Genomic DNA, 10,944 nt, shown 5'->3' with positions numbered 1-10,944 from the left:
AGAAATTGATTCAAATGCTGGAAGTGAATGCTAGAATTGAACAAATACAGTGGGGGAAAAAAGTATTTAGTCTGCCACCAATTGTGCAAGTTCTCCCACTTAAAAAGATGAGAGAGGCCTGTAATTGTCATCATAGGTACACATCAACTATGACAGACAAAATGAGGAAAAAAAATCCAGAAAATCACATTGTAGGATTTTTTATGAATTTATTTGCAAATTATGGTGGAAAATAAGTATTTGGTGACCTACAAACAAGCAAGATTTCTGGCTCTCACAGACCTGATTGTTGACAAAAAATGTCAATTAAATACATTTTAATCCCACTTTGTAACACAATAAAATGTGAAGAAATTAGTACTTTTGCAAGGCCTCTATAAATAAAAAATAAAATAAAAATATATTTCCTTGACAGAATTATTATTCTCCTATTTGACTGTATACATTTTCTGACTTCAATTGCAGTTCTTACTTTCACCACTAGGAGTAGTTGCCACTAGGGGGTCTTTACTCCCAAACTTGTTGACTTGTTGCTCTTGCAAGCAAACTTCCTCTCTGTTAACTAAAGGTAGCAGCAGAGACTGAAGAGGAAGTAGGACACCCCACTCACAGTTTTTTCGGGACACATTATTTTCACGCCACTTCGATTACTAAGGGATTTTATACAATAACAAGTCTTTAAGGTGGAGTTTCTACACATTGAAAACGGCAAAGGACTACATCTACATCCCAGAACTTCAGAGAGCAGTGTTGAGAAGACTGGGCTCTCAGCTGGGGCTACCAAGGAGAATGATCCTGAGATCAGATGACCCAAGACTCCCTAAAGTGCCACCACCAACTACGGCTGAGCTGCTACAACTTTGAGGAGCACACCTTTAAGACTTGGTGGCTCCCAGGAAGTGTGAAAACCTACAGAGTACTCAGAAATGTTGTTGAACGAGGGGGGCCTACAACCAAACTTATAAATAATTTGTAAATAAGGGAAGTTTGTGTGGGCAACAATAAATTGGTGTGAGAAACAATATCTGTGAATTCTTTATCTAGCATATAGAAATCATTATTGTACTTTTGGAATGGTTTTAGTGTCATTTACTAAACTGCTATTTTTATGGATATCTATGCTCCTGGCAGTTTTAACTTCAAATTAGCAGACCTACAGGAGGGTAGATATCCAGGAAGATGGATGGACTACCCTGTTGTAAATACAGTACAAAACAAGTCGGTCTGATTACACAGATCAAGTTAAATAGAGGTTTATTAGGGAGATAAACAAGAATACAAGGTAGTCTCTGTAACCTTCTCAGCACAGTGTTAGGAAAACATTCTGATAAAGTCCTGAACTGGTAAACTACTAAACTGATATCACCCAGACCATAAAAATAATTGCTAAGAAACGACACACAAAGATGCCACCAAATGGAATATTTTTCCTAATTGGGATCCAAATGAAGAATAAAGTACAGCATTGTCGTGGAAAGTGTTCAAGTGTTATGTAAAAATACTAGGTAATAATAAATAGAATAGTGGTGTGGTGAAATGGCAGCAGTTGTGTGTTATAAGGTGCATGAGTATTTGGATTGAAGTAGTTAGCAGTCTGTGAACTTGGAGCTGGACAGTAAATGGTAGAACAGTTGTACATGTTGTTGTGGGCTTTCTTGTGACAGTTCTGGAAGTTGATTTACTGTACTGTCTTCCGGAGTGAGGAAATCAGAGCTCCACAGCCTAGAGATTACCACTTGGTTCTTGTCCCAGGGATCCATACTGTCTTTATGCTGCAAGCCTGTACTCCTTGTGATCGGTGCCTGGATCCTGCAGGTCGGCCAATGGCAAAATGTAATTTCTGGTAGACCGGACAAGTTGCAAAATCCCCTCCTCCAGGCAAAAATTTCAATGTGTGCCATCCTGCTCACACATCTGTCCGGGCCCTGACCGCAGCACTTCCTCTCAAGGTCAGTGGCCATCTCCTGGCAATTCAGGCAGTTGCACCAGCAGGGCTGTCCTCAGTCTGGGATGTCTGGAGATCTTGGGATAGCTTACCCCGAATGAGGACTGCCATAAGGCCAAGGAATATGGGGAGACTTGCGATGTAACTGCAGAAAAATATGGATCTGTGAGAAATAGGCATTCTCTGCACTGCTGTTTAATAATAACCTATCTACTATCTGTTAACGACAGTCTGAAAAAGACTGTTGTGATTTGTAGAATGGTACTCTGAACTAGACGTAGGAGAGAAACGCACGCTAGCGCACTCACATAAACACACACACAAACAGACAAACTTCACACATATGTATCATTCAATAGCTACTGTCAATCAATCACTGTTAAGTTTGGCAGTTATACAATTTATTTGAAATTACTGTATATGTTAATATGATATGTTTGCTGCATGTGCTTTAATCAAGCTGTACATAAACACTGTGCACTTTCTGCTCATTCAAGAAATAATTGAACCAATTGTTATGAACCCAATAACTAGCCTATGGATATTGTTGCACTCTCTTAGTCTAGGGGTCCTAGGTCTAGTTACATGGCCTGTAACCTGAAGGAATGTGTGCATTTATGTGAGAAATCAGTGTTTGAGGACTGTGTTGGATGTGCCCAGGAGACAGCAACTTATCGAGTTCAGGGCCAGCTCCATCTTGACCTCTTGGTCGTCCAAGCGGGTTATTAGTTGTTCAGATGGTGACGAAATTAAACATATAAAACGGAAAACTACAGCCATGCCCAAACTAAAGACTCAAAACCAAATGAAAGGCCTCATGGCCACCAAACAATCCAGCAGCCTCATGCCTCTGCAAGCTGGGACACTGACAGACCATCACCTTAACTGACAGCACCTGATGCGCTTCACATCAAGCAGGCTCAGCACCTGGACAAGGTTGCTGCTGCCCCCCTGGGGAAATGGAGTGTGGAAGTGTAGTCTTATGGCCAGGGTATAGAAGCTGTTTAGGACTCTTTGTCTGAGCCTTGATGCACCGAACAGTCCATGTCTCGGCGGGCTGGAGTGGTCCTCCCGAGTGGCGCAGTGGTCTAAGGCACTGCATCGCAGTGCTAGCTGTGCCACTAGTATCTCAGTTAGTAGAGCATGGTGTTTGCAACACCGGGGTTGTGGGTTTGATTCCCACGGGGGGCCACTGGATGGCTGGGAGCTCGCCCCCAGTGAAAATCCCAGATCAGGATGCTCTCCATGGAGCAGCTGTAAAAAGTTCCTGGGATTTTCTTTTTTTCCTCTCTCTCTCTCTCTCTCTCTCTCTCTCTCTCTCTCTCTCTCTCTCTCTCTCTCTCTCTCCTTTCCTCTCTTCTCCTCCTCAACTCTCCCATTCTTCCTTTCCTTTCCACCCCTTCTCTTCTCTCCCCTAATCGTCTCCTTTACTCCCCTCATCCTTCCCTTTCTCTCCATTCCTCTCCTTTCCCTCAGAAGCCCCCATTAGAGATCCACTCTACCAGTCGATGCTGTATCAGAGCATCAACTTAGGCCGATTTTTGTCTGAGCGAATGGTCGGGGAGCCAGAAAATAATTATAATATTTTGTACACTGCAAATTGACCACAACTAAGCCCCCAAAAAGATTGTATTTGAAAATAACAATAATTTCATATCTTGATTACATTGAGACAAGATCATGTCTCTCGCGGGTCAGTTTTGTACACCTGTTGACAAAGCAAAAACAGGTTGTTAGAAATGTTTGCAAATGTATTAAAAATAAAAAAAACAGAAATACCTTATTTACATGAGTGTTCAGACTCTTTGTTATGAGACAGGTGCATCCTGTTTCCATTGATCATCCTTCAGATGTTTCTACAACTTGATTGGAGTCCCCTGTGGTAAATTAAATTGATTGGACATGATTTGGAAAGGCACACACCTGTCTATTTTACATTTTAGTCATTTAGCAGACGCTCTTATCCAGAGCGACATACAGTTAGTGAGTGCACACATTTTTCATACTTTCTCGATGTAGTTTCTCTGTGTTTTGGTTTAAATATTGACAAATCTCTAAATATATTAAGACTAATCACACAGATACACAGAGAGAACCCCCCCCCCCCCCCCCCACACACACACCCTCACCCACCCACGCTAATATTAGGCAGGTGCCACGCGTCCCCCACTCTCCCTTCATTAACCATCCCTGTTGTCTTTGTAGTTTGTGTTTGTGTTGATGTATCTGGAGACCCAGTCCTCTTTGTGGTCCTATGGCTTTAACTATGCTGATTTAAAAACTGCTTTAAGATCAGGGCCTTTTATCTGTCCAGATGAAAGGAGAGGCAGCTGAATAAAACAGAATACATTAGACAGGTACAGTATTCACATGGAGGGGCTGGGAAACTGAGTGGAGAGAGGTGTAACGCACACATGCACACACACACACAGAGGAGAGAGGTGTCAGGTGAGGCGATCAAATAGTACCTGGGTTTAAATCTGGTTTGTCACAAATACTTCATCTGTGCTTGATTGAGCATGCCTGGCGCAATGGAACCAATGGAATAGACCAAAACGTGCAACTGGACTGCAGCCGGGCAGGCTCAATAAAATGCTCAAAGTATTTTAAGGGGAGAAAATACTATTTGAACCGAGGTGTAATATGTCTAGCAGAGGAAAGGCTGCAGTGTTAGCCACTTGGCTTGATGGACAGGGAGGAGAGCAGATCAAACAACTTGTTCCTTCATGAAGGTAGTAGGAACAGGTGGCAAACAAGAGACCACTCTGTTCAGCATTCAAAAGCCCTATACCTGATCTTTGAACCTTCAGTTGGATGTACCGTTTATATCAAATATACTGTATTTAAATGACGGTAGTATTTCTGTATGTATAGTGCATTCGGAAAGTATTCAGACCCCTTGACTTTTTCCACATTTTGTTACGTTTACAGCCTTATTCTAAAATTGATAAAATTAATTTTTTTCCTCATCAATCTACATTCAATACCCCATAATGACAAAGTCAAAACTGGTTTTTAGAAATTTTTGCATATTTATAAACCATAAAAAACCCTAGATGGGTCTAGTTTCTAGAGAGATGGCTAGAGAGATGGGTCTAGTTTCTAGAGATATGGCTAGAGAGATGGGTCTAGTTTCTAGAGATATGGCTAGAGAGATGGGTTTAGTTTATAGAGATATGGCTAGAGAGATGGGTCTAGTTTCTAGAGAGATGGCTAGAGAGATGGGTTTAGTTTCTAGAGATAGGACTAGAGAGATGGGTCTAGTTTCTAGAGATAGGACTAGAGAGATGGGTCTAGTTTATAGAGATATGGCTAGAGAGATGGGTCTAGTTTCTAGAGAGATGGCTAGAGAGATGGGTTTAGTTTCTAGAGATAGGACTAGAGAGATGGGTCTAGTTTCTAGAGATAGGACTAGAGAGATGGGTCTAGTTTATAGAGATATGGCTAGAGAGATGGGTCTAGTTTCTAGAGAGATGGCTAGAGAGATGGGTCTAGTTTCTAGAGATATGACTAGAGAGATGGGTCTAATTTCTAGAGAGATGGGCCCGTGTAGCTCAGTTGGTAGAGCATGGCGCTTGCAACGCCAGGGTTGTGGGTTCGTTTCCCACGGGGGGCCAGTATGAAAATGTATGCACTCACTAACTGTAAGTCGTTCTGGATAAGAGCGTCTGCTAAATGACTAAAATGTAAATCTAAAAATCTTTGCTATGAGACTTGAAATTGAGCTCAGGTGCATCCTGTTTCCATTGATCATCCTTGAGATGTTTCTACAACTTGATTGGAGTCCACCTCTGGTCAATTCAATTGATTGGACATGATTTGGAAAGGCACACACCTGTCTACATAAAGGTCCCACAGTTGACAGTGCATGTCAGTGCAAAAACCAAGCCATGAGGTCGAAGGAATTGTCCGTAGAGCTCTGAGACAGGATTGTGTCGAGGCACATATCTAGGGAAGGGTAGAAAAACATTTCTACAGCATTGAAGGTCCCCAAGAACATAGTGGCCTCCATAATTCTTAAATGGAACAAGTTTGGAACCACCAAGACTCTTCCTAGAGCTGGCCGCCCGGCCAAACTAAGAAATCGGGGGAGAAGGGCCTTGGTCAGGGAGGTGACCAAGAACCCGATGGTTACTTTGACAGAGCTTCAGAGTTCCTCTGTGGATATGGGAGAACCTTCCAGAAGGACAACCATCTCTGCAGCACTCCACCAATCAGGCCTTTATGGTAGAGTGGCCAGACAGAAGCCACTCCTTAGTAAAAGGCAAATGACAGCCCGCTTGGAGTTTGCCAAAAGGCACCTAAAGGACTCTCAGACCATGAGAAACAACATTCTCTGGTCTGATGAAACCAAGATTGAATTATTTGGCCTGAATGCCAAGCGTCACGTCTGGAGGAAACCTGGCACCATCCCTACGGTGAAGCATGGTTGTGGCAGCATCATGCTGTGGGGATGTTTTTCAGTGACAGGGACTGGGAGACTAGTCAGGATTGAGGGAAAGATGAACAGAGCAAAGTACAGAGAGCTCCTTGATGAAAACTTGCTCCAGAGCGCTCAGGACTTCAGACTGGGGCGACGGTTCACCTTCCAACAGGACAACGACCCTAAGCACACAGCCAAGACAACGCAGGAGTGGTTTCGGGACAAGTCTCTGAATGTCCTTGAGTGGCCCAGCCAGAGCCCGGACTTGAAAAAGATCGAACATCTCTGGAGAGACCTGAAAATAGCTGTGCAGCGACGCTCCCCATCCAACCTGACAGAGCTTGAGAGAATCTGCAGAGAACAATGGGAGAAACTCCCCAAATACAGGTGTGCCAAGCATGTAGCATCATACCCAAGAAGACTTGAGGCTGTAATCATTGCCAAAGGTGCTTCAACAAAGTACTGAGTAAAGGGTCTGAATACTTATGTAAATTTGATATTACCTTTTTTTATGGCCAGGGTACCGCCTGCCGGACAGGAGCATTTGCAAAAAATTCTAAAAACCTGTTTTTGCTTTGTCATTATGGGGTATTGTGTGTAGATTGATGAGGGGAAAAAACAATTTAATCAATTTTAGAATAAGGCTGTAATCTAACAAAATGTGGAAAAAGTCAAGGGGTCTGAATACTTTCTGAATGCACTGTAAGTGTTTCAGCATGAAATATCCTTAATTACATTTTTTACTAACTTCATTTTGCTATGTCAATATGTATTTGTTGTCAATGTTTTGGCGTTAAACTGATGGCATTTGTGAATAAAGTCAATAGTTGGAAGAGTTGCAGAGTTAATTTTATTTATTTTATTTTATTTTTATTTATTTATTGTGTTTAACCTTTATTTTATCAGGGAGTCGTACAGATGAGCCCTGAATTACAGCAATTATAGAAAATACACACATCAAAATAGAAATACAAAATGCAGAAAGAAAGAAAGAAAGAAATACACGGTCATAAAAAACAAACACATTCTTTAGTAATAAGGTTTTCAATCAGCTTTCTGAATTGCCCTAGAGGCACCAAAACATCAAATTGAATAACCTTTTGAAGATTGTTACACAAATAAGGTGCAAGAAAACTAAAAGCTGATTTACCTAACTCAGTAGAGACCAAAGCAATTTCCAGAGTTAGCCATCCCTGAGACCGGTTGTGGTAACATATGTCTAAAGTTTAGTAATGATGTTTGGTACAGTATAACTTTTTGTAAAAGGGCTTTATACTGTATATGAAAACATAGCAATGTATCAACTTATGTGACATCAAAGAAGGCCAACCAACTTTATGGTAGAGAATGCAGTGATGAGTACTAAAACTGCCGCCAGTAATAAAGCACAGTGTGCTATGATAAACTGCATGTAACGGCTTTAATGAAGTGGCAGCTGCGTTCATATAGATGATGTGGCCATAGTCTAGGACCGATAGGAACGTCGACTGAATAACCTGCTTTCTACTATTTAGCGAGAGGCAGGACCTATTTCTTTAGAAGAAACCCATTTCTATTCTCAGCTTCTTAACTAACTCATCAATATGCTTTTTAAAAGACAGCTTTTCATTTATACAGATATGCCCAGATATTTGTAAGCAGGGACACAATCCATATGGACACCATCCAAAGTACATATGCTTACATAATGAGAGTTATTTTTATGCACTCTAGAGAACAACATATACTTAGTTTTACCTGCATTCAATACTCATTTCAGGTCAATAAAGTTTTTCTGTAATACAATGAAGGCAGACTGTAGTTCAGATGGAGCCTGGTCAACCCTGGGGGCAATAGCATACACAACAGTATCATCGGCATACAAGTGCAGGTTACAATATTCTACAGACAAGTCAATATTGTTAATGTAAACAGTAAATAGTACAGGACCCAGAACTGACCCCTGCAGGAAACCTTTTGTGATATCCAGCAAACCTGATTTAACACCATCAGTAGATACACATTGAGTTCTATCTGTCAAGTAATTTTTAAACCATTTACATGCAGCCTGGTCTAGGCCAATCGATGAAAGCCTCTGAATTAGCAGTGAGTGATCAACCGTATCGAAGGCCTTTGACAGGTCAATGAAGAGGGCAGCACAATGTTGCTTTTTATCCATACATTTAACCTCATCATTTATAACTAGGGATGCAGCAGAGATAGTGCTATGACCTGGTCTAAAATCTGACTGACGTACATTTAGAATACATTTCAAAGATAAGAATGAACTTAGCTGAGAATTAATCAAGGATTCTCATATTTTAGCTAGGCAAGAAAGTTTAGAAATAGGGTGATAATTATTTAGGTCACAACGATCACCACCTTTGTGAAGGGGGAGTACATGGGCCGCCTTCCAAACCTTGGGGATATAGATATAATCGTCAGGTAAAAAATATGGGTAATGATTCAGCAATCAGGGGGGCAGAGAACTGCAGCAAAACTGGATCAAGCACATCAGCCCCAGTGTTTTATTTTTACATCAATCTTAAGCAAGGCACATTACAGGTAGTAAATTGTTGAAATGAAAACAAAGATTTAGTAGAAGTTGGCGGGTTAACCGTCAAGACAGCTAGAGGCTGGCAGAGGGAAGTGCAGTCGGTTGACTGACCAGGGTCAATTAAACCACAGTTTCTCTCAAATAAAAAGCCTGCCGAGATAAAATGATGATTAAAAACATCACTTATCCTATTCTTCTCAGTTATGATGCCAGAGTCAGAGAGAACTTGCTTAGTCAGGGAAGAAGAGAAATTTGCACTCATCAGTGCATTTACCGTTTTCCAAAATTTAGAAGGATCTCCAGTAGAGTCAGAGATAGAGCTTAAAAAGTAGCTTGAGTTAGTTTTCTTAATCGAGATAGTACATCTGTTTTTCAATTGTCTGAAAGATTGCCAGTCCACTACAGAGTCAGTTTTCCTTGCTTTGGCCCAGGCCTGATTTCTCATCTGAATGAGCTCAGATACTGTAGCTCCGAAGAAAACCAAGGGTTAGATCTATCTTTGACTCTGAATTGAAAACAATGCCATTATTGATTAAATGCGTTTTTAAATTATTAATTAGGCTATTTTCTCTTGAACCATATGGTCTAGCTACTAGAATTTCATGGACAATATGGACACAGATATAATATAGATGTAGGATCTTAATTTCATCACCCGGTTGCAGGAAAACCTTCCTGCAATGCATTAAATATAAAACTTGTAGCGTATTTGAGGTTTAAAAAGGCTTCTGAAGTTTGTATTTTCCACTCTGAAATTTCAGACTTGATTTTCCCTTACAAAAAATTTACTGTATCAACCCCTACAAAAATTTTCATTCATTATAATCCACATAATAATTCACATTTCCTGTTGCTGCAGGATTATTTTCCTGCTGTAGCAAAATTAAAGTGGAACTGACAGCGTTTTAGCAACATTAAATTATTATTAATATCTGTTCATAAACAACCACAGGAAGAATATGACACCTTATTTTACATTTTCTGACAAGCGAGCACTTAGATATGGTAATTTTCATGTGTTCATAAATTCATAGAATGTTTGGGAATTACGTATAGTAAGGCATTTGTGAATAATCTATAGCAATATAGAGTGGGAAAGCGGTGTGCGTTTGGACAATTAATAGACACTGCAGTGAATAAAACCTAATAAAACCTGTATTGTCCAGGACCGGAGTCTACACAGACCAGTGCGCCATAGCCAATCAGAGCTACAATGGGCCTATATAGGCCTGCCATCATTCATTTTGAACTGGACTGTATGTTTACAGATAGTAGTGTAACCCTCTCACCAGGCTCGAATTTGACTCTCACAATATTACCTTATTTAGAATATCTGAACAGCATGGGATATTAGGTGAGAAGGACATCTCCAATAAGAATCCCTATTGTAAACTTGCTAGGGTGAATGACAAATGGGGTATTAACTTCAGATAGAATGATTATAGACTTGGTTATTATTATAAGGATATGCTTTCCCATGCATTAAATGAAACTGAAACAGTAAATGACTCCACCAATACAACATACATAAGGTTCAATATCTATATTAATCACATTTTCAATGTATCACATCAAAAGAAATAAAAATAATAAACCCCAATGATTTTTCCACAACCCATGTCCAAATTATTTGCAAGCTTGCTTAAACCCTGGGCGCGCGTTGGAGCTCATAAAAAAAATGATGACATACATAAAGTCCCGAAGTCCACCCCACATTTGTAGTTACTCACTACTTGTAGATAATGCCTCAGCAAAATATAGTAGTTCCGTGCAGGTGTCCTCACAAGATCCACAGCGAACACAGCTATCAATGCAGCCAGTACTCGGTAGCAGCAACAGACATCCGTTGGAAACCCGAACTCGTTGATCGTCACAAGCAATTCTCTCCAAGTCTTGCACAATGCTAGGCTAACCTCTAGGATGTCGAATGTCTCCACAATGCGACGGCAGCTTCAGTCTCTACTAGGTCTTTCTTAACGAAATAATAAACACTCTCTTATAGAAATAAAATCAGGATTTCCCTTTTTTTAAAAACTCTGT

The sequence above is a fragment of the Coregonus lavaretus genome (genome assembly GCF_964263955.1).
Source record: "Coregonus lavaretus genome assembly, chromosome: 2".
Taxonomy (NCBI): domain Eukaryota; kingdom Metazoa; phylum Chordata; class Actinopteri; order Salmoniformes; family Salmonidae; genus Coregonus; species Coregonus lavaretus.
Note: the sequence above shows the minus strand (reverse complement) of the source record.